The sequence below is a fragment of the Eufriesea mexicana genome, unplaced genomic scaffold (genome assembly GCF_001483705.2).
Source record: "Eufriesea mexicana isolate 0111107269 unplaced genomic scaffold, ASM148370v2 scaffold1674, whole genome shotgun sequence".
Classification (NCBI taxonomy): domain Eukaryota; kingdom Metazoa; phylum Arthropoda; class Insecta; order Hymenoptera; family Apidae; genus Eufriesea; species Eufriesea mexicana.
In genome coordinates, this window is record NW_016909769.1 from 198,442 (window position 1) to 219,810 (window position 21,369).

Genomic DNA, 21,369 nt, shown 5'->3' on the forward strand with positions numbered 1-21,369 from the left:
TATATTTTTCATATTAATCCTTTTTTCCCTCACAAATTCTTCAATTTTCTCTACTACTTTCTCCTTAGACGTAATTAAAGAACTTTTATTCACACATTATCTCTGTGAACAGTAGATTATTAACAGAAAAAGTTTTTACCTGTTTGTATAAAATATCAAAAAAGAATTAGGCGTGCCTAACTTTGTTTATCCATTGTGTGATTGCGGATTGCGAATGATAATTTCGGCAGCAAGGTAATGTCCTGACTTGAAAAAGTCTTCAAAATATTTTCGAAAACCTGCTATAATCCCTTCAACGAAAATTTCAACATTACATCTACAGTATGAAACAAAATGATAGGACACTCTATGATTTTCAGTATTTTTGGTCCAACTTCAGAATGATATATCTTAGCAAAAGAAAATTGCCTCATTATAAATCAAATTTGATTTTACAGAGCAAGATTAATATTATTCGAAGAGATATTGGTAAAAAGATATTGGTAAAAAATTGCTAGCTTTAGAATATTTTCGTAAAAATAGTCAACATAGATATTTTTTACCTATTTATTTTATAAACCTGAGATAATAAGCATCTTTTGCTGCCAGATTCGGTTTCAGTACATGAAAATATATAAGAAGCCTTATAGTTTCAGAAAACAAAATCTCATTCATCCATTTTTTGATACCTGTGTTATCATTTTTGACCTAACCCATTTTTCACATAAACGAGTCGAATTTGTAGAAGGAAATGTAAGCTGTAATTAATATTCCTCTGTGTCATTAAGAATTGTGTATATTATATAAGTACATATATATCATAGGCATATGTAGCATTAATTTCAAAAAACACTGAAAATTACAGGATGTGCTATTATTTTGTCCTGTACTCAAATCACTGTACCTAAATCACCTAAATATACTGTCCAAAATCGTCATTTTTAAAACTTTTAATTAAAAATTCCGCATTCAACGTTATCGTCATAATCATTCGACTTCACGATTTTTCTTTCAATATACGTGTAATCATTTTCCCAATGTCTCCCGTTATTTCACATTTTAAAAATTCTGATCCTTTTTTCATTCATCAGTTATTAGATTTTAATGAATTTAGTGTTAATGCAGAGAACTTGTTCGTTCCACTGTGTGTTCGAAATTTGTATGTCCATCGTTCTCGGTACTGTGGGTGCCATAAACCCGGAGTTTCTGGAAGGCGAATTAAAAACGGTGCGTAACGGTGCACGCGTCCAGAGGCTTAGAGGAAAATTCCACTACCTTGCCAAAAATGGCCGACGCTCGGGTCCATCCACGTCCCCTCCGCGCGAAAATACGCTGGAGATTATGTGAGCCGTTCACTGCACACATCGATTAACTCCACTTTTTGAAAAATCTAAAATTTTGGTGTCAAAGCACTTGGTATAGTCATAACTATTTATATCTAAGATTTTTCAAAAAGTGGAGTTAATCGATTTGTGCAGTGAACGGCTCATATAGATTCACATACACGATAATTTAAAAGTGTGTCGAATAAAATATCGTAGAACAGGAATCAATGAGAATTTGCTATTTTTGAATGATTTTTCTTCTCTTTGTTCCTTCGTTATTCTAATTTTTATGATTCGTCTATAGTACGTGATAAAATGGTTAGATTACTTGTTTTTCAGTGTTTTTCGAGTGATCTCAAAGTGATATATCTCGCTAAAGGATTATATTATAGCATGGCGAATACTGGTCTTGAAACGCCGAAAATTGACGAAAGAACAAGAACACGATAACACAAACTCAAAACTCGTAAACTGATTTAACTTAGGGAAAGGTCACCAAGATAACGAAAACACACAAAGACGCACTCTTTTAGTCCCTTGGCTACTATGGGCGCCTATGGACGCTTAGAAATTTTGCGTTTGCGACACGGAGGACGCCTATGGGCGTTTAGAAATTTTACGTTCGTGATACGGAGGGCGCCTATGGGCGCTTAGAAATTTTGCGTTTGTGATACGGAGGACGCCTATAGGCGCTCGGCGTAGTTTAGCTTTCTGACACGGAGGGCGCTTGCTTTCACAAAAATGGCGCACATCGTAACTCAATTCCTGCCGTATGGTACGGTCGTTGCGTATCAAAATTTGCCGTAGTCAAGGGGTTAAAACTCTCTCTCCAACACCAAGCGACTCACGCTCGTGCTGGTCACAACCGATTTCTAAGGACTCTGTTTTGGTTGTCAAGGACCACGCTTTTATGCTTTCCTTAACCTACGCTTCACCTCCCCGTAGAGGAGTCACGCAACTTAATTTTGTTATATAGAATAACTTTTCGATTTGCTTCTAGAAGATATCGATCGGTTTACAATTTGTTTTTGTTGGCAATAGCCGATTCGCGATTTCTTTTGGTACCCTACAATATGATTATAAATTGGATAGGTTAGGGCTGGAGGTGGATTATCGATATATTATCGATCCCCTATTGATACTTAAAAGTTTCGATGTTTATATCGAATGTATGAATTATAAAATTGAGAGAATTTTTTGATTAATGACGAGTATATTCGGCACAGAGAAAAAATAATTTGCTTTTGAATATATTGAAGTACAATATAGTTGAAATTAAGAGATATTCGTAATTTCGACAGATTTTTAAAATAATAATGCTTGATCATTTAATGTAATTATATTTTTAATCCCGAATATCGTTTCGTTTACGAATGAATCGAATTTTAAATTCGATAAATGATGTTAATGAACATATAAGTGATAAAAATATAAATTTTTCGAAAAAATATCTGGCAATATTTTTTATTTTATTATAATCCGTTGCAATTTTACAGCACAGTACACTTACTCTGTTCTTTTCGAGTATGCTTGTTGTTGTTTAAAAATAATTAAGCATACAGATGTGGACTTTCAAAATTAAATGAAACACTTAGAGTTATCAGTAGGATGAATAAATCAATGATTTATAAAAAGCATAATCTTCGGCCTTGAAAAAATCCTGATGGTTCTGGACACTAATGAATATTATTATATTCATTTTAAAAATATATAAATATTGATTTATCTTTATTTTTTTTCCTTGAGTTACAATTCAGCTTCACTGAAGACCCATATAAGGCTAAATAGTACTACATAAAAGAGACAATATTATTAAACATAAATCCATATATGTATAGATATACATATATACAAATTTTATCAAGTAACTCTTATGACAATATTATGTAATTTAATTACCTTGTGCCTCGAATTTATAAAAGCTCCATATAGACTGGAAAAAACTACTTTATTATTAATATTAAGGAATATTATTTAATGATCAGTACTAAGAAATATTATTTAATAATTAATATTAAGAAATATTAAATGGTTTAATATTAAGATTTTTTACATTATTATTCAGCATTTCAATGTCAAAATGGTAAATAAATTGTGTTATCCGTAGAAAAGCAATTTGGGAATGTATTCGCCCTTAAGGGGGGCATAAAATTGACTTTTTGTAGGTGAATATTGACTTTACGAGAGTCAAGTCGATAGCCTTTATATACGTTGTCAACAAATACATTACTCGCTTTCGGGATATTTTAAGCGTTGTTCTTTACTTTGTAAAAAGTTATTAATTATTATAAGTGGAACATTCTCTTAGCAAATATTTTAAACTTTTATATCTTAAGAATAAAGAAAATTTGTTTTGATCGCACGTCGAATACTTCAATATTTATTTTATTTTACTTTATTTTATTTTATTTTACTTTATTTTATTTTACTTTATTTTATTTTATTTTACTTTATTTTATTTTACTTTATTTTATTTTATTTTACTTTATATAAATATAACCAGTGATAACGTTATACATAAACGTAACAACCAATATAGATACAAGTTTACTTAATTATTGATTTCAGTATCTTCAGGTTATTGGAATAGTCCCACTATGATCATTACTTCAAACGTGTCCATTTATCCTTGAATTAGATTCAGATAAGATAATTTGGTTCGACCTAGGGACAAATTAGTTTCGATAAAGTTAGGTTAGGTTCGTTTAGATTATCCCAGAATGGCGCTGCACGTGGCAGAACTTTAAATCCATATTTTATTAACAGCAATCGAATATTACGACGAGATAAATATAATGTAACTTTCTTATCGAATTAATCTACCTTCATTTTCTACGTTTAATAAATTGATAATTTCGGAAACGATAAGGAACGAGGTTAGCTTTCCCTAAAGCTAATACTCCTTTTTGTTGTATTTTCTTAGCTCGTTACTGGTAAAGTTGTCACCATTTGTATGGCATAATGCAGGGAGTATGCAGAACCCTACAGAATTGTTTAAATATTTACGTATAATTAAAGAAAAATAACAAATTTTGATATTTTTAATAATACTCGTTTTTTTGTCTAGAAAGTAGATCAATTGCAATTTTTAGCATCTATGTATTGTTTTAATGGTACTGATACGTGCAACACTGCATAGTGAATATTTTCTGAATTATAACAAAAATAAAAAATAACGTGGTTCTTCAATTACTTCTCTGATTATAATTTGATAATATTTAAAAAAATGTATACCTAAATTCGACGAAATGATGGAATTCTAATGATCTTAAGAAAATAATATTTCGTTCTGATAAACTAATTTTTATTTCATAAATAAATCGACATTGGATAGGATCTGTATACAAAATTTGTTATGAAAAAAATTTATTAAAAACATATACAGATATATCTATGCAAAATAATAATGACAGTATAAACTTGTCAATTTAAATTTTCACCCTGAAATAAATTATGGGAAACAATAACAAAAACTCCTTTTTCTTTTTTCAGTATTTTATGTATTTAACGAAGAATTTGTGATGATCCTATATATCACGTTCGAAACAGAAATTCATATTAGCTTAAGAACAAGCATATTTTCCCAGTGGAGGGATAAGAAGCGAATAAATAGATTTAAGAGATGAATATCCACTGTGAAAACAGCAAGAATAGAGCAAAGAAATGAAAAATAGCTTTATACGAATTTTTTCTAGAAAATTATGGTTCCTTTCGTTCAATAAATTCAGGGATAGCGATTGACGAGTAAATTCTATAAATAAATTACTGTATATAGCGAGATTGCATAAAATTGTAAACATGTTTTGCTCGAACTAATATTCCGAAGACTATCTACCATGAAATCTCAAAACTGGATTTACCAGTTTCTTTCCAACTTTAGATGCGTCTAAAATGTATGCATGTTTATCTTTTGAATTACCATTAAATCGATGTATATGCAACAGCTTTTTCTATTACATATTTCAAAATCGAAAATTCCACGATAAGAGCATTTCCTGTCTTTGCACGATAATGCGAGATTTCAAAGGATGAAACAAATGAAGTGTACCTACTTTAGCCCTTTCACGAGCAAGCGTTTCAGCGTTTAACTCACTAGCGCCACCACGGTATGTATCTACAATAAATGTATCGTAAATACCGCGTATATCGTTCAATTATTTTCTAATTTTACTGATATGCTCCTAGAACTTCTCATATTATTTTTCATATTATTCGCACAATATTATTGATACAAATTTTGGTACAAATTGGTACAAATTGGTACAACTGTACTCGTGAAAGGGTTAAATATATGTAGCTTAAAGACACAGGCTAAATGAGTCCTTCATTTGCCAAAGTGTTTAACCTAAACCAAAATATCGAAATTTATTTTAAATATAAAAAAACAAATATAAATTAAGTGTTATGTCACTAAAATTAAAAAAAAATTTAATAAGTGGAGTTAATTAGTTTGTCCAATGGCTGACTTCTCGATGGCTGAAATCTACAAACCTACAAAGTTTCAATTAAATCGGTGACCCGAAGGACTTGCACTCTCCTTGTTAGTCACTGAAAAGACCTAACTGATACAGTCAGGCCAACGTCAGAGTTCAAAACATCTTACTCATTCCTACCTTGACAAAAGGCCAATGGTCGTTTTCACACCTCTAGAAAGTAAGAATATATTGTAGTAGTGGTTGTCATAGGATGTGTGGTATGAGTGTGAGGAATGTTTGTGTAGAAGAATGTGTGTGTGACGAGTATGACAGAGAGTCGGGAAAAAACAATCAGTAGGTGAATGACAGTCATTACATATAGACGTTGTGTGAGAGAGTCCTCGAGAGATGATATCGCAGTTAGAAGCGAATTTATTTTACGAGATTTAGTTTTAATTAATGTTGTGCTGTTGTCGTGTTAAATAAATCTTCTTATTAGTTTACCCATTTACTCGCATATATAAGCACTTCTGAAAGCTATACGAAGGCAGTTCTTATTCTTCTTCGCCGATACACAGTTATTGTATTTTCCGTCGCAGCCTCATTGCAGAATTTGTATTGTATGTGTTCCGAAATATATCACAAAGAATTAATCGATTTATAACGTTCTCAATCCGAGTTCCAACACTAGAAGAATATGTTTCTTTATCATTTTCTCGACAATTAGCTTGAAACCTATATCGAAGCGAAACACTCTTGTCCTCTGTGAACCATCCCAACTGGTTCCTTCTGAGCTCCATACAGTACAGAGGAAATTCACATTAGCAACGTCTGTATAGACAAATTTCTCAATGCAAAATAGCAGAATATTTTCTTTGACACTTGAAAGTAATATTTTTAATTTAGCATCCAATCTCAGTCTACTCCTCGTCTTCAAAATTGTATACCCATCAGCCACTAGTGCTTTTCAAGAGAACGTCCAAGATGTATTTGCTTAAACAAATTGCTTATTGCTTATTGCACGTTACTGAACTATGATACTCCGATTATGGTGTACATGGTACAATATGTTCTAAGAATTCTTGGCTCACTGACAACTTACGGCTCTAAGTCTGATTCTTCATTGCTCCAGGCGCAGATTTTACTAACCATGTATCTTTGCTCACGCATGTTCTCTCCTCTGTCCCGGTTTCTTTCGCCATATGCAGACATAGCTGAAACATATTCAGGTACGTTCACCCAAAAGCATGGGTGGCCGTGCATCCTCCGTTCACGCGATAATCCGAGGTATACTCCATCCAAATATTCTTCTTTCGCACCTCTAATTCTATAGAACCGTGTTTCTCAACCTTCTATGCCTCGTAAAATATATACACGGTGTCTTAGATTCTAACTACCAAATTTCGTCAAGGTATTTCATGGATTCAAATAAGAAAAAATTAAAACAAAATTTATTATGTATAAGTACAGTTAGGCCTCCTATAACACGGTAGATAGGTTCTCAGAAAATTCCGTGTTGTGTGAAACCGTGTTGTACGAGACCCAGACGCAGTACAAAAAGGGAGGTTACATTCCGAAAATTGACTAAAAACAAATTTTGTTTAATTCTATATAAACAACTTAATTTTTATTAAAAATATAAATGTATGTACAACACAAATAAGAAAAAAAGGAACAAAAATATTATTTTAATTTAACGCAAGTTTAATTTAATAAATTTCTTCGTCGTCACTGCTTATATAGGAGTACAGTGTTGTACAAAAGTTTTTGCAATTTTCTTATTGTGTTAGAAACCGTGTTATAGGAGAGTTCCTGCAATTTATGAATCGTGTTATAGGATGCCGTGTTGTAGGAGGGCTACCTGTATATATATAGGTATATAGGTATATAATATTGTGATGAACATAGCAATCGTTAGCAAACAGAAAACAGATCACCGTGAAATGTTTGATTCGAGACGTTGCCATCGCGAAAAGTCAATCGATGAGCTGTCACAGAGCTGTCATCGAGCGGTCATTAAGCAACAAATAGTGTTAAGTTTCGTTATAAATAAAGCGTTGATTATGAAAACAATCATCTTAAGTGTATTTACATTTAGCAGAATCCAGTGATAGGACCTGTTCAGCGGAAATTTGTGATTTGTTAGTAAATTACCTAACAATATATAATATACAGGTTATGTTAAATATGTTTAAAGCTTAATTATACAGTTATGATATAAATACAAAATATAAAGTGAATAGTAACAAATTCGCATTTATTATGATATAAATAATGATATTAGAGATAGTATTACAATTAAAGTGAAAAAAATGTTATACTTTAATAAACATGATAGAATTTGGGATGGCAGTGGAATTAAAAAGGAAGGAACACTAATTATAGAAAGGCAACGTTTTAATAATTGGTAACTCGATCGGTGTGTGCTGTACAACAATTGCTTAGAGACTGATTCGTTTGAGCAAAGGAATTTGGCTGACGACCGACACGTACACAATCATACATTAGTATGTAATAATCAAAAACATTTTAACATCGACGTTATATGTAAGATGTCTCGACTTACGTCTTTAGCATTCCAATAAAACATATTCTTTTATAAAAAAGTTGTTATTAATAATTATCGTAGATGACTGAAAAGAGAATATTTAAAAAAGGCCATTTTTGACATGGAAATGAAAAATTCCTTCGGGATTTTTAAGAGCTTCTCTCAAGGAACAAAATATTCCTTTATCATTTTACCGAAAAACGATGGGAAAGTTGTCAAAAATGAAAGAAAATCAACTTTGAATATTCATCGAGAAGATATGCACTTAACTTTGTTTTAGGTGGATAGATCATCAATACATCGACATCGGTGGTATAACCGAGTACGGGGCGATTCTACATGAAAAAACAAATCAAAAATAAAGAATAAAATTTTTTCGTTCGAAGCTTCGTTGTCAAGAAAATCGACTTTGAATATTCACAGAATAGGCTGATATACTGATGGTCCATCCCCACCTTAGCCGAAGTTAAGTACACGCGTACGCAGTGAATATTCAAAGTCGGTTTTCTCAAAAACGAAGCTTCGAATGAAAAAATTTTATTCTTTATTTTCGATTTGTTTTTTCACGTAGAATCACCCCCTCCTAAATTTTACCACCGATACTCATGTATTGATGGTCTATCCATGAGAGTCATAGTTAAGTGTACGTGCACTTGGTGAATATTCAAAGTCAATTTTCTCGAAAACGAAGCTTTGAGTGAAAAAATTTTATTCTCTTTTTTTTATCCGTTTCTGCATGCAAAATCACCCCCTTCCCTGTTATACTACCATTGCTGAGACACCCTGTATTTGATCAGTCTCATTTTTACATATTTCAATTCATTTTTGACAATTTTACCATCATTTCTAGGCAAAATGATACAGGAATTTTTTGTTCCTTGGAAGATGCTCTTAAAAGTCCTGAAGGAACTTTTCATTTCCAGGAGATGTCAAAAATGGGTCTTTTTTAACATACTCCTTTCTTTTTATTAAGCCTGTTTCTGTGTATGAATAATAATTATAAATAGGAATTATTTTTGATTACGAATAATTGGTGGACATTTTGTTTTTAGTTACAAATAACCATTATAGATGATGGATATTGTTTCGTGGAAAGTACTGTATTTGCATTCCACTATTATTATCCATTATTACGCTCTAACTATCGTGTACTTATTAAATTTTGTGTTTATAAATAAATTACTCGACATACTCCGAAAATTTTACCACACACTCCACGTTGAGAACCTCTGCTTCAGATCAAGGATCCTTCATTCTCACGTCTATTGTTCCAGCAAACACTCTTTGTTTGCTGTACATAAATACTGTCATTCCCTCATAAACGACCGACATTAGTGTTTCTTAATTTAGGGTACTCTTCGAATTATTTGCAAATATACAGGGTGGTCTACTTAAATTAATCGAAAACCTTTTATTATACGAAAAAGTGTTTCAAACTTGCAATCAATTACGGAATATCTCGATAAGTATTAATAATTTTTGCATCCATATTACTTTATAGGTTTTAATCACAAACAGTTTTACATACTCATTCAAAAATTTTATATGCCATGATTAATATTTTTTTATTTACAATTATTGTTCGAAACATTTCTCCATGTAACAATCGAATTTCGACTAATTTAGCTGGAAAATTTAAACTGCCATCTCGTATCTTAAGATTTTTACGAATTAACTTACGAATTGGATAACAATAGAATGAAAATCAAAATCAGTCAAAATCCCTGGATGACTGAACAGTCGAGGACAATAATTCTCTAAATTATTATAGAATTATTTTCAAATTATTTAACTATGATCGTAACATTGCTTGTATGAAACTATGTCATGTTCTTCGATAGCAATCGATCAAAGATGGTTGTTCGAGCTTCGTGTGAAATCGTCCAGCGTTAAAAGCAACGACATCTATGGACCGTGCTCCGGAACTAATACCAACCATCCACTCGCTCTTCACATTCAGATCAGTTGCTCAATATTGAAGTAATTCCATGAATAATGTCGCTTCTTATTTAGCACCTTGAATTTCTAGAGCTGTGTTAATCCTTGAAATACTATTTCGGCGATATTATTACTCGCATTAGGAAATATATTATCGATCTCGTACTACAGCTAAAACACAATGGCGCATTGATGCTTGGCCACCATATACGCCAAATAAATACCTGGAGGTATTTGTTGTGGGCAATAATACAATTTCTTTTTTCGAAAAACCATTTGTAACTACTACTCTTGCACCACAAATTTGAAAACTCCATTATTCATACCATCCAATAGCAAAATACATAGCCCTACCAAGGGTCCTTATGAATACTAGACCTGGTAGCACACGGTATAAAATCACACAGTATCAAGATAACTCTGACAGTCCACTTACTATTCGAAGCTAAACATAATTTCCTCAAAGAATCTTCCGTCACTAATCGTCGTCAATGAAGAACGACCTAATGACAATATACATGTAGAGATACTGTTTGATTAGCAAATATAAAGAACGAGAGATGTTATTTTATTCTAAAATATATATTGATTACAAGCTAAATGAGGTAAAGTATAAGCTAAAAGACGACTGATAACTGATCTATGATGATCTATGACCGACACTCTCACGTCAACTTTCGCTAAAAACTCTGTAAAGACTGTCCCAAGACAACCTTTGCACACTTGTTTAAACCTAGCAGTCTCTCTTCTTTCACACACAAGCTTTCTTTCTCCATCACTCATAGACATCCCGTCCATACAGTGCACGCAGTCACTTGTCTTTCCACATGCACTGCAAATATCACCCTGAACATTCGATCTGAACCCGAAGGTACTGCTTATTATCCATCATCAGCCAGGTAGGTCCAAGTGTTCCCCTGCACTCACTCTAAAGCCTGGCATCCTACATACAAGCTGAACGAAACTATAACTGTCAAAATTTATCATAATAATCAGTGATTAAAGTGGTTATAAACAGTATCAGTATGAAAATAAAACTGAAAAATTGTAAAACTTGGCAATACTCTGGCATGCAAATAAAAGAATATAATTGGAAATTATTATTTCATTCTATTTTGAATTTTATTATTAATAATAATTGTATTATTACAAAATGTTATAAATGAAAAATGGTAATTAAATAAAAACAAAATTATTGTTAGTACAGTTAAAACAGTGATTCTCCACCGTTTTCTTTTGTATACCATTAATCAATATGGAACCAAGTTACGTATATATAGGGTGTCTTCTTTTCATCTTGAGCACACATAATCCTTGTCATTTCTGATGATAAAAAAGATATGCAAGGAAAAAGTTGCAAAGTTCTATGGGGCAAATGTAATAATTGAACAAAATTCTGTTTTCAATGTTGTTTAAGTCAGAATTTCAAGGTTGCTAAGTATCTTTTAATTGTTTAATTCTATACTTTACATGTAGTGTTCATTAGTGTAGTATACTCCATTGTACATAATTTAAAATTTAAAATTTTATGTGATTTAGATCAGCTCATATACCTAATGGAAATCTTCAGCGTATCGCCATGGTATACGTTACCATGATTTAGAATCACTAAATTAGAGGATAAACTAATTACAAATGGTATAATTTGAAATTTAACCTCGAGAAAACGTGTAAAATGTACAAATTTTTTTAAATATATAGTAATCCAACTATATACCCTAATTTACTATTTGGTGGAGAAGAAATGATCAGAATTCCTAGTTCCTAAATTAATAATCTTAAATGTAGGGAGGAAACATGTAAAATGTACAAATTTTTTTTTAAATATATAGTAATCCAACTATATACCCTAATTTACTATTTGGTGGAGAAGAAATGATCAGAATTCCTAGTTCCTAAATTAATAATCTTAAACGTAGGGAGGAAACATGTAAAATGTACAAATTTTTTTTTAAATGTATAGTAATCCAACTATATACCCTAATTTACTATTTGGTGGAGAAGAAATGATCAGAATTCCTAGTTCCCAAATTAATAATCTTAAACCTAGGCTAACTTGAAGTGAATAACAATATAGAAACGACAATTTTGATATTCACGGCCATCTCATAAATAACAAAAATATAAAATATAAAATAGGAAATTCACTCAAGAAATTATGATTCACTCGATATTCATACAATCTCCTATTCCACAATTCAGTTAACGTGACCTAAAATTATTCCCTCGTAATAAATCTCTCATTCTCAAATTGGATGTCCCAAACTTTACGCAAGAAATAATTTTGATAGAAAACACAGATTTTTAATAAAAAATTGTAAATATTGCTGAACAATAAAGACGCGTTGTTCTTTCCTGTAGTGCTTTATTTTTAATAACTTTGAACTGTCAGCTGTCATACAGTCTTTTTCTTTTTCGTTGGCAACACTTTACCGCACAAATGGCGCAAAATTCAAATTTTGCGTGAATTTTGGGACACCGTTTATAATATAACCACCATGCCACATTTGCATCACTACAATACCATAAACTTTGCATCCGAAAATGAAATTCAAAATTAGCATTTCAATTTAATTAGGATGCGTCTATAGTTGAACACCCTAAACTCACTTGATTACCCAAAATAGATATTCAGACTCAGGGTACTTACAATTGGATATACTTAATAGAGACTGGTCAATCAATATTATTCTCTAAGAATACTACAATAAACAATAAAATATTCGAATATAATTTGTTGTACGAAGACAGCCGAGAAATGCCCTTTCATGTTCTACCAATTTGAGATACTGAACATCTTGGATGTGCAATAAAGAACATTTTCGTGACTGTGTATACTTTATTACACTTGTAATTGTGACGATTTCGAACGTGATGTGTGTTGCCAATGCAATAATGCGTGAAAGACGCGCCTCGCCATCCTTCTTGACCATCAAAAAGTTATAAAACGAGACATCGGACGATCGTGAGAAATTAAACAAAACACATCAGATGACGTAAGATGGTTTTGGAGCTCAGACAAGACACGACAGACGTGAACTAGAACTGGAAGACGCAAGACGGTAAACGGAAGACGGAAAACGAAAGGAAAAACGGCAAGGGAGAAGACGATACACCACACACACACCAATCACGCACACCCACATCATAATCGTAGAATAAAGCGTAATTACAACCATAATCTGCGCTTTACTACCACCTAAGTGCTCAGTGTCTCGTAAGGGATTCGGCACACTGAGAAAAAGGGGCATCACAAGTATACCACACGCTGCACCCTCCGCGTGGAGCTCATCTTCATCCACGCGGTGCAACAATGTGTATGCGTTATACTGAGTGGTGCTGCATTCTGTTCGTATTCTATTGGGATTATGGGTAAAAAGAAATAACTATCGGTATTTTATAATTATCTTTATTCTCTCTTCAGGAAGGTATATCTCAAGTATTCTACCTCTTCGCGTAGAGAGTCAAAACTAGAGTGAAGAAAAAGGGTATGCGATTGCAGCTCGTCCTGGTCCCCTAATTCTGATCTAACGTGTGCAATAAACACTTCACGCATTCCCGGAACCCCTTCGGCGCATAGTTTAAAGATATATCTATTTCCCTTGACAGATTCATTTTTGTATATTCGATACGTTAAGACGTATCTTATTTTCAACATATTCTGATGCGTACTATATGCGTTCTGACTGAGTTATGTTTAGCTTCTGGTGTGTTCTCTTCGAGTTCTGTATGACTCCTGTGATGTCTCGTCGCTTCTGTGGGTCAGTCACACGCGGGTCCAATTTGTTGATTTGGTTGTAGGTTGTAGGGTTGTACGTGTTCTGCGCTTTTGCGTTAATTATATTGCTTAACCCTTTCGCTAATACGGGTGACTATAGTCACCAGCCACGGGACGCCATCTACGCACGACGTGTAACCGTAGTCACCAACTACGAGGCGCCATCTACACATGGCGGGTGAGTCACCGCTATAGTCACCGGTTACTAAAATTAAACTCAAAATTAAGACAAGTGCTACCTTCGTACTTAGCTCTCTTTGCAAACAATTGCAAACGCTATTGCAATGGCCGATTTTTCCTTTTTTTTTTTTTTTTTTTTAAAAAGGAACAAACCCCAAACCTGAGAGAAGTCATCCGAAACAAACCAAAGTCCATCGATAGCCAATCCTGAGTCAACCAATATCTCTCCAAAACATACCCTTTCCCTAGCATACAGTCCAGCATATATATATTCGCACCAGGACACGAATAAAGCGCATTTTGCACAGTACAACTCCACGATGCTATATCTTCGCGAGACTTTCCATAACTATACATAGTTATCCGCGTTAGTCCCTATTCGAGACTTAGCCGAACGTCGTTCTCCTTACATCACCATAATTGTCCCGTGACACTCTCCATAGCAAAAGAGTTAATTCGCTAGAACGACGGTGAGACATGTCTAACCTTCTGTGTCATGTCGTCGTTGCAACATAATTACCTAAAGTGATGATCAGATAATTAAACAGATAATGAGTCGCTGAAAAATCGTGCATCAATTTTGAGTAATTTTGGTTTGCTTCAAAGGGAAACCTTCGTTACCTTATTCTCGACTCCGCTTCATGTACTGTGAATTCGTTCATTGTTCAACATTTTTACAAAATTCCCACGCATCACCAGTGCATAAGTAGAGATTCGTGTATTACAAACGCCATCTGTCGACCATTTAACATTTCACATTTGAAATGAGCATTATTAAGTAACAGAACTCGTCGGAGGTGCAGAAGGAAGATCTCAAGCTTCTGAGATGCTGAGACTTTGCCGTTATGACCGTGTAATAAAGCAAAGAAACAGCTGTTTCTGTAAATATTAAATACACGTGAATGAAGTGTGCATGGTTACTCAAGCTTGAAATAAGTTAGTAGTCACGCTGATAATACTCGCACCGATGAGCACTCTTGTTTCACTCAATGGCTTCTTTCACTACTCTTCGCTGAACGTTTCATTGTAAATTGTAATTGAGAATGAAAATGAATTATCGTTGCATTTTTGTAATTCATTGCGTGACTTCTGTTAGTCGTTTCGAATTATTGCGGAAAAATATGTTAATGCATTCCTAGCAGCTGACGCGAATTCACGTCATTTATGATTGTCACGATTTCTTACGGGTTTTACAATACTTTCAAATGAGTATTATAATTTTAGTTTTAATTTTTTAACAGTGGGGATTTCTAAATTTTTTTATTTTAAATAAATTTGAATAGTGGGGAAAAGAATTTTAATAATTAAACAAAAATGTTGATAAATAATGGAAATTACTGGTTGCAGATATATCAATAATCGTTGTGACTATAGTGTGTTTTAATTACATTTCACTTATAATTATCTTTATTTTTCATTCATAGAATGCAAATTTATTATTTATAATTTTCGGTATATTAGAGAGGTGAATTTTAACAGTAACAAAAATTTAAAAAAATAGTAAAAGTTACTAGTTGCAAATGCGTTAATAATCACTATGAATACGTTATGTTTTTATTATATTTCCTTCTCATTTTTATTTTTTTTCTTATTAACGGAACGGAAATTTTTGATATACGAATTTTAGTATTAGTATTATTTAATTTTAATAGTAAAGGAATATCTTAATCAATAATAAAGAACAAGTTGCCATTGTGTTAATATTGGTTATGAATACTTCCTGTTTCAATTAGATTGCACTCTCGTTTACAAGAATTTTATAAACAAATTTTATAGCGGAGGCAAATTTTAATAATAAAAAAATAGGAAATCAAATTTTAACAAATATTGAACATTTCTAATTGCAAACGTGTTAATAATAAATCGTTTAATAAATAATTAATAAATGGTTTCAAATGTATCCTGTTTTTCATTATATTTCACCTCTATTTTTAATTTTTATTATAGTGAAATGTAAATTTTTGATATATTTTCTTCTTGTGTTTCCCTTGGAATCGGAATATGAAATATTGAAGCAATTTGTCTATGTCATTCTCGCATTACAAGAACATTAGGCGTGTCGAAATAAATTTTTAATTTATCTTTTTGAAGAAAATATAATTGTAATGTAGTCTGGGTAACTACATTGTTATTTCAACATAGCGAATACGTTCTATAGTGACAAGCATATATATATGCAAATGAGGAAACACCTACTCTTAAATTCAACTGACTACACCATTGTAGATCATGTTTCCATTTATTCATGTTATATATCATTTGAAAGTACAATTCTCATAGATTAAACAGATAAAAAGAATTGATGTTGAGACTATAGGACTTTCAAATTTCACTTTTATCTTCTAATTAAACACGTTTAAACAGTACGTATATACAATTACACATAGTTAAAAAATGTAACGTTAATTGCATTAAAGATGTAACAAAATGTCAAAATTTACAAAGAATTTATTTATAATTCAATCTACAATTTGTAAATTAATTATATCATATTTGTAACATCGTAAAGAAATTCTAACTATAAAAATTGTAGTCTCTGTATTTTAGATGATTTCATATATGTATAATTTATGTAAATTGAATGGGTCTTTTGTTCAGTCGTTTTCGTTTTATATTATTTCACGACAGTGATATTTAATGGGGTATAATATCATAAAACAAGTTTTCTTGGGCCCTTTTTTGAGATTTATTTCCAATGAATTTGTACACCATTTTCTGTACTGATTTATCTAAAGTTAATTAACATTTAAGAATTTTGTTTAATGTCAAATAAGCAAGAAATATAATAATGTAATAGTCTAAACACACTCCCTTAAAAGAAAGTCTCGTCATGACACAATTCTTCCCTCTAATTTCAATTACTCCAAATCTTTTAAATGAAGAAATCAAAAAGATTTCTATGATAAATTTACCTATAACAGGCAATGTATTAAAAGAAAAATTATAATTGTTACAAAATTGTTAAAACTTTCAAATTAGATTATCGATTTCTTCAGTTTCTTACACTTTCTACAAAATTATTTCAAGGAATAATTAAAATATAATTATTTTAAAAAATTGTTATATTAATTTAATTCTAATATTGAACTCTGTCGAAATTTTTAATTACATGAGTATTGAAAATGTAACCAAAATTTGGATTCAATTGGTCAAGCATATATTAAGATATTATGTAAATTAATTTGTAAAACATAACTTCGAAAAAGAGTATTCAGTGTTTCTTATACAGAACATATCTGTGGCGTTTAAACTTACTAAACTGTATTAAAAATTTAAATAAAATTTTTTTAACTGACAAGCAAGAAATTTGTTTCCTGTGATATTCCTCTTTTAAAATTATTCAAATTATACTTGAAACATATTTCACATTATTTAAAACGTAGGAGGTATTTCAATACATTCTCCAGCTAAGATACCCTATATTTAACACTAAAATTATTAAAAAATTTGTAATTACTAAAAATTCGCTCTTATTATTTAAAAAGCAATACTCACTTTCAATGAGATAGAAACATAACAATTATTAAATACTAAAATAAAATAGTATTCACTTTTACTGAGACAAAAATATAATAATTAATATAATTAATAATTAAATACATGCATCTACTTTTTCCAAAATAATATTTATTTTTACTGAGATAGAAAGATAATAATTATTAAATACATGCTTCTACTTTTTCAAAAATAATATTCATTTTTGCTGAGATAGAAACATAACAATTATGAAATATATGCATTTACTTTTTCAAAAATAATATTTATTTTTACTAAAATAGAAACATAATAATTATTAAATATATGCATCTACTTTTTTAAAAGTTTACTTTTTCAAAAATATTCATTTTTACTGATGTAGAAACGTAATTATATACCCTATTTATATATGTATATATATTTTCATGGCAGTACCTACCTCGTTTATTACCATTGTACGTAGCATCTCACTTATTCTCGCCTATGTATACTAGATTTAAATACATATTTAGATCAGTAGTCCTAGTGTCCACGTATCAACGTAAATATGTAATTGCGTAATTCTGTTCCATAATATATGACACTCTTTAAACAACACATTGGAGCAAGACCGTTTGTAGCCACCCCAGCCCATACCATGACAGAGTCACCCCTTCCCTCCACCATCTGGTTTTATAAAATTCCCCATTGAAATCTTCGCCATTCGATATGCAACATATGCTCTTGCATTTGAATACGAGATATTAAACTTTGATTCATCGTCAAAAACAACTTCGTCTCGTTGTTCTCGAATACAGTTTATACGATTATGAAGTATAATAGTACTTCATGATAATGGTGCCTCTTAATAAACGATTTGTCATGGACGATGAATATTTCTAGACGAAATTCACTCAGACCTCGTTGACACTAACGCTAAAACTATCAATACAGTCGAAATGACTAACCTCGTAATTTTCCTTTTTGCAGTTATTAAAAATATATGCATACAAATATATGCAAGAAAATTAGCGTTGACTCATTTCGAGATAGAACTGTAATTAATATATTTACTTATCATCGTCGCACCGTTAAAATTATTATTATCTATGGACCCTATGTTCAGGTTTAAAAATTAAAAAATGGTATTTCTAAAAATAAAAGAATTCCGAAATTTCTGAATCGCACGAACATAAATTTTTGCCTCGATGCAAGGTGAAAGGATGATAAAAAATGGCCAAATTTTGGGTCACTGTGGGCATAAATTATCGATTATTTGGCTCCCAAAGATGTGTAAATGCACCATTATTTACCCCAAATGTGAGGAGGAAAATTATTGCAGAAAATTGTTCGAATAGAAGCGAAATAACGCAAAGAATTGGAAATTGTTTAATGTAAATGTCCTTAATATCGAATTAAATACACGAAATGTGAAAATTCAACAATATTTTATATTATTATTAATTTTATTTTATGGTTAATTTATGAAAGCCGATTTGTTTGTCGTAGGTACATACAGTGAGCTGTCTTGAAATAATTGCTTTTAGAAAGTCGATGAATCAAACGATTAGTACGAGCCATTGTCTTTATGATGTAGAACAGTGAAAACACTCACATAGAAGAAAAGTACTATTATTATTATCAGAAAAAGTACTATTCTGTACCAGAGGCATCAAAACTTGCTGGCAATTATTGATAGAGATATTCCAATTTAAATCACAGTATCACATTTTGATCATTTGTTATTACCCTTGTGGCAAAATTTATAATATACTGTGCATTTTAAATGTAAACAGATCAATTGTACGACAATTTTGTAAAATATTGATGTTTGTACTAAAATATCTTTCAAAAGATTTTTGGATCAATAATTATTATTATAATAATATATTTGGAGAATCAAATGAGTGGATAACCCTTAATACCAAAAAATTTATCATATAACATTATATTTTAAACACTATAATATCTATCCTGATAATTCCAAATTGCAAATATTTTTACGTTGTGTAAATAAATTTTAATCAAATTTTCTTTCATTTTTCTTCCTATTTACATTTTAACGTAATTATTAAAACCAATTCTACAATTCACTTAATAACATCATTAGTTTTAATTAAATTAATTAGTAATTAACTTGCTTCGTAATTTATTATATTTTAATATTATTTATTTATTATATTATTTATATTCCTAAATTCGTTATATTTTCATAATTACAATCTTTCGCTGATAATAAAGGATTTTTTTTCGTATTTCAATAAATAAATTAAATACTTCCTCCTATCTATGTTGGAAAATGAAATAAAATTTTCCAATATAGATATCTGACACTATAATTAATTCAAGGATTAATTAAAAATCTGTAATAATTATATAAAGCATTCATAAATCAAACGTTTCAGGATCTCAGTTTTCATAAATAAAGAAAATTTTGTGCAAAGAAATTAGTCGGCGTACGGTATAATGATTTAGAAAGGACTAACCTCGTACCTCGTAACTTCCTCGCGTTGTTATCTATTCAATCGCTTTGTGACGAATAATATGGTGACAGCACTCATCCATCGTGACGTTACAACCATATTGTGCCCCATTGTGTTGGGGCCACAGAATACCAAGAAACGCTACTGTAAGCTACACAGTTATTCGGTCGCTTGTTCGACTGCTTTTACAGAAGACCGCCTGCAATATCGTGAACCCACGTTATACATGTGTACGTGTTCGTGTGTTCCTTGGCTCCTGTCCAGGATGGCCCAATTCTACCAAGATATTTCCTTTTAAAAAATGGCCCAACTCGTGCACAGTTGCGTATATTCAAAGCTATAGTGCAATGTATTTACAAAATTCGGGTAAAAATTGTAATTAAAATCCTGCAAGCATACCCATTAAATTAATTTTTGTGTGTTTAAAATCATGTTAATATATGATTATACGTAAAATATTTAATTTGTAAAATTATTTAGGCCTATAATCGATTACTGTTGTAAGTAGTATACAGTTTTGTATATTGGTGATGGATTTCTGTGAATTTTTGTTATACTTTAAAATTTGAAATTTGTGAATAATTTTGATTATACAAATATTAAAATTAAAAAAATTGAAATATTACGGTTAAATAAATATGTTAAATAATCTTGTTACACTGATCACAAAATATAGAAGAATTTATTTTTCATAATGCATTATGTACGATTAAATTTCATAAATTTTCGATTTCAAGAGTATTAAATATTTTGACCTTTCACGAGGAAAATTTTGTGAAAATAATATGACAAGTAAGAAGAAAATTCCTAGATTACATAAATAAAATTAGGAAATATTTCAACGATATGTACGATATTTACGGTAAACATTTATCGTAGATACGAGCCGTGGTGGCGCTAGTGAGTTAAGTGGAAAATCGTCTTAAGTCCTACCCTAACGCTTACTCGTGAAAGGGTTACATAATTTTAGAATTTCACACATACACTAATATGTAATGTAATACTTACATATTATGTAAATCCATTAAGTATAGTAATGTACTTGGGAAAAATAATGAGAAATTATAAAAATATATGAATAAATTCTACAAATTTTCAATTTCATGATTTTCAAATTCTTGAATTAATTGTTTCAAATTTCACACACATACACACACACAAAAATCAATACATATATGTTAAATACACTAACATGTTTAATAAAAACTATTTACCTTAAATTATAAAAATTATTAACAGTACAAAACAAATATTATTATGCAAATTT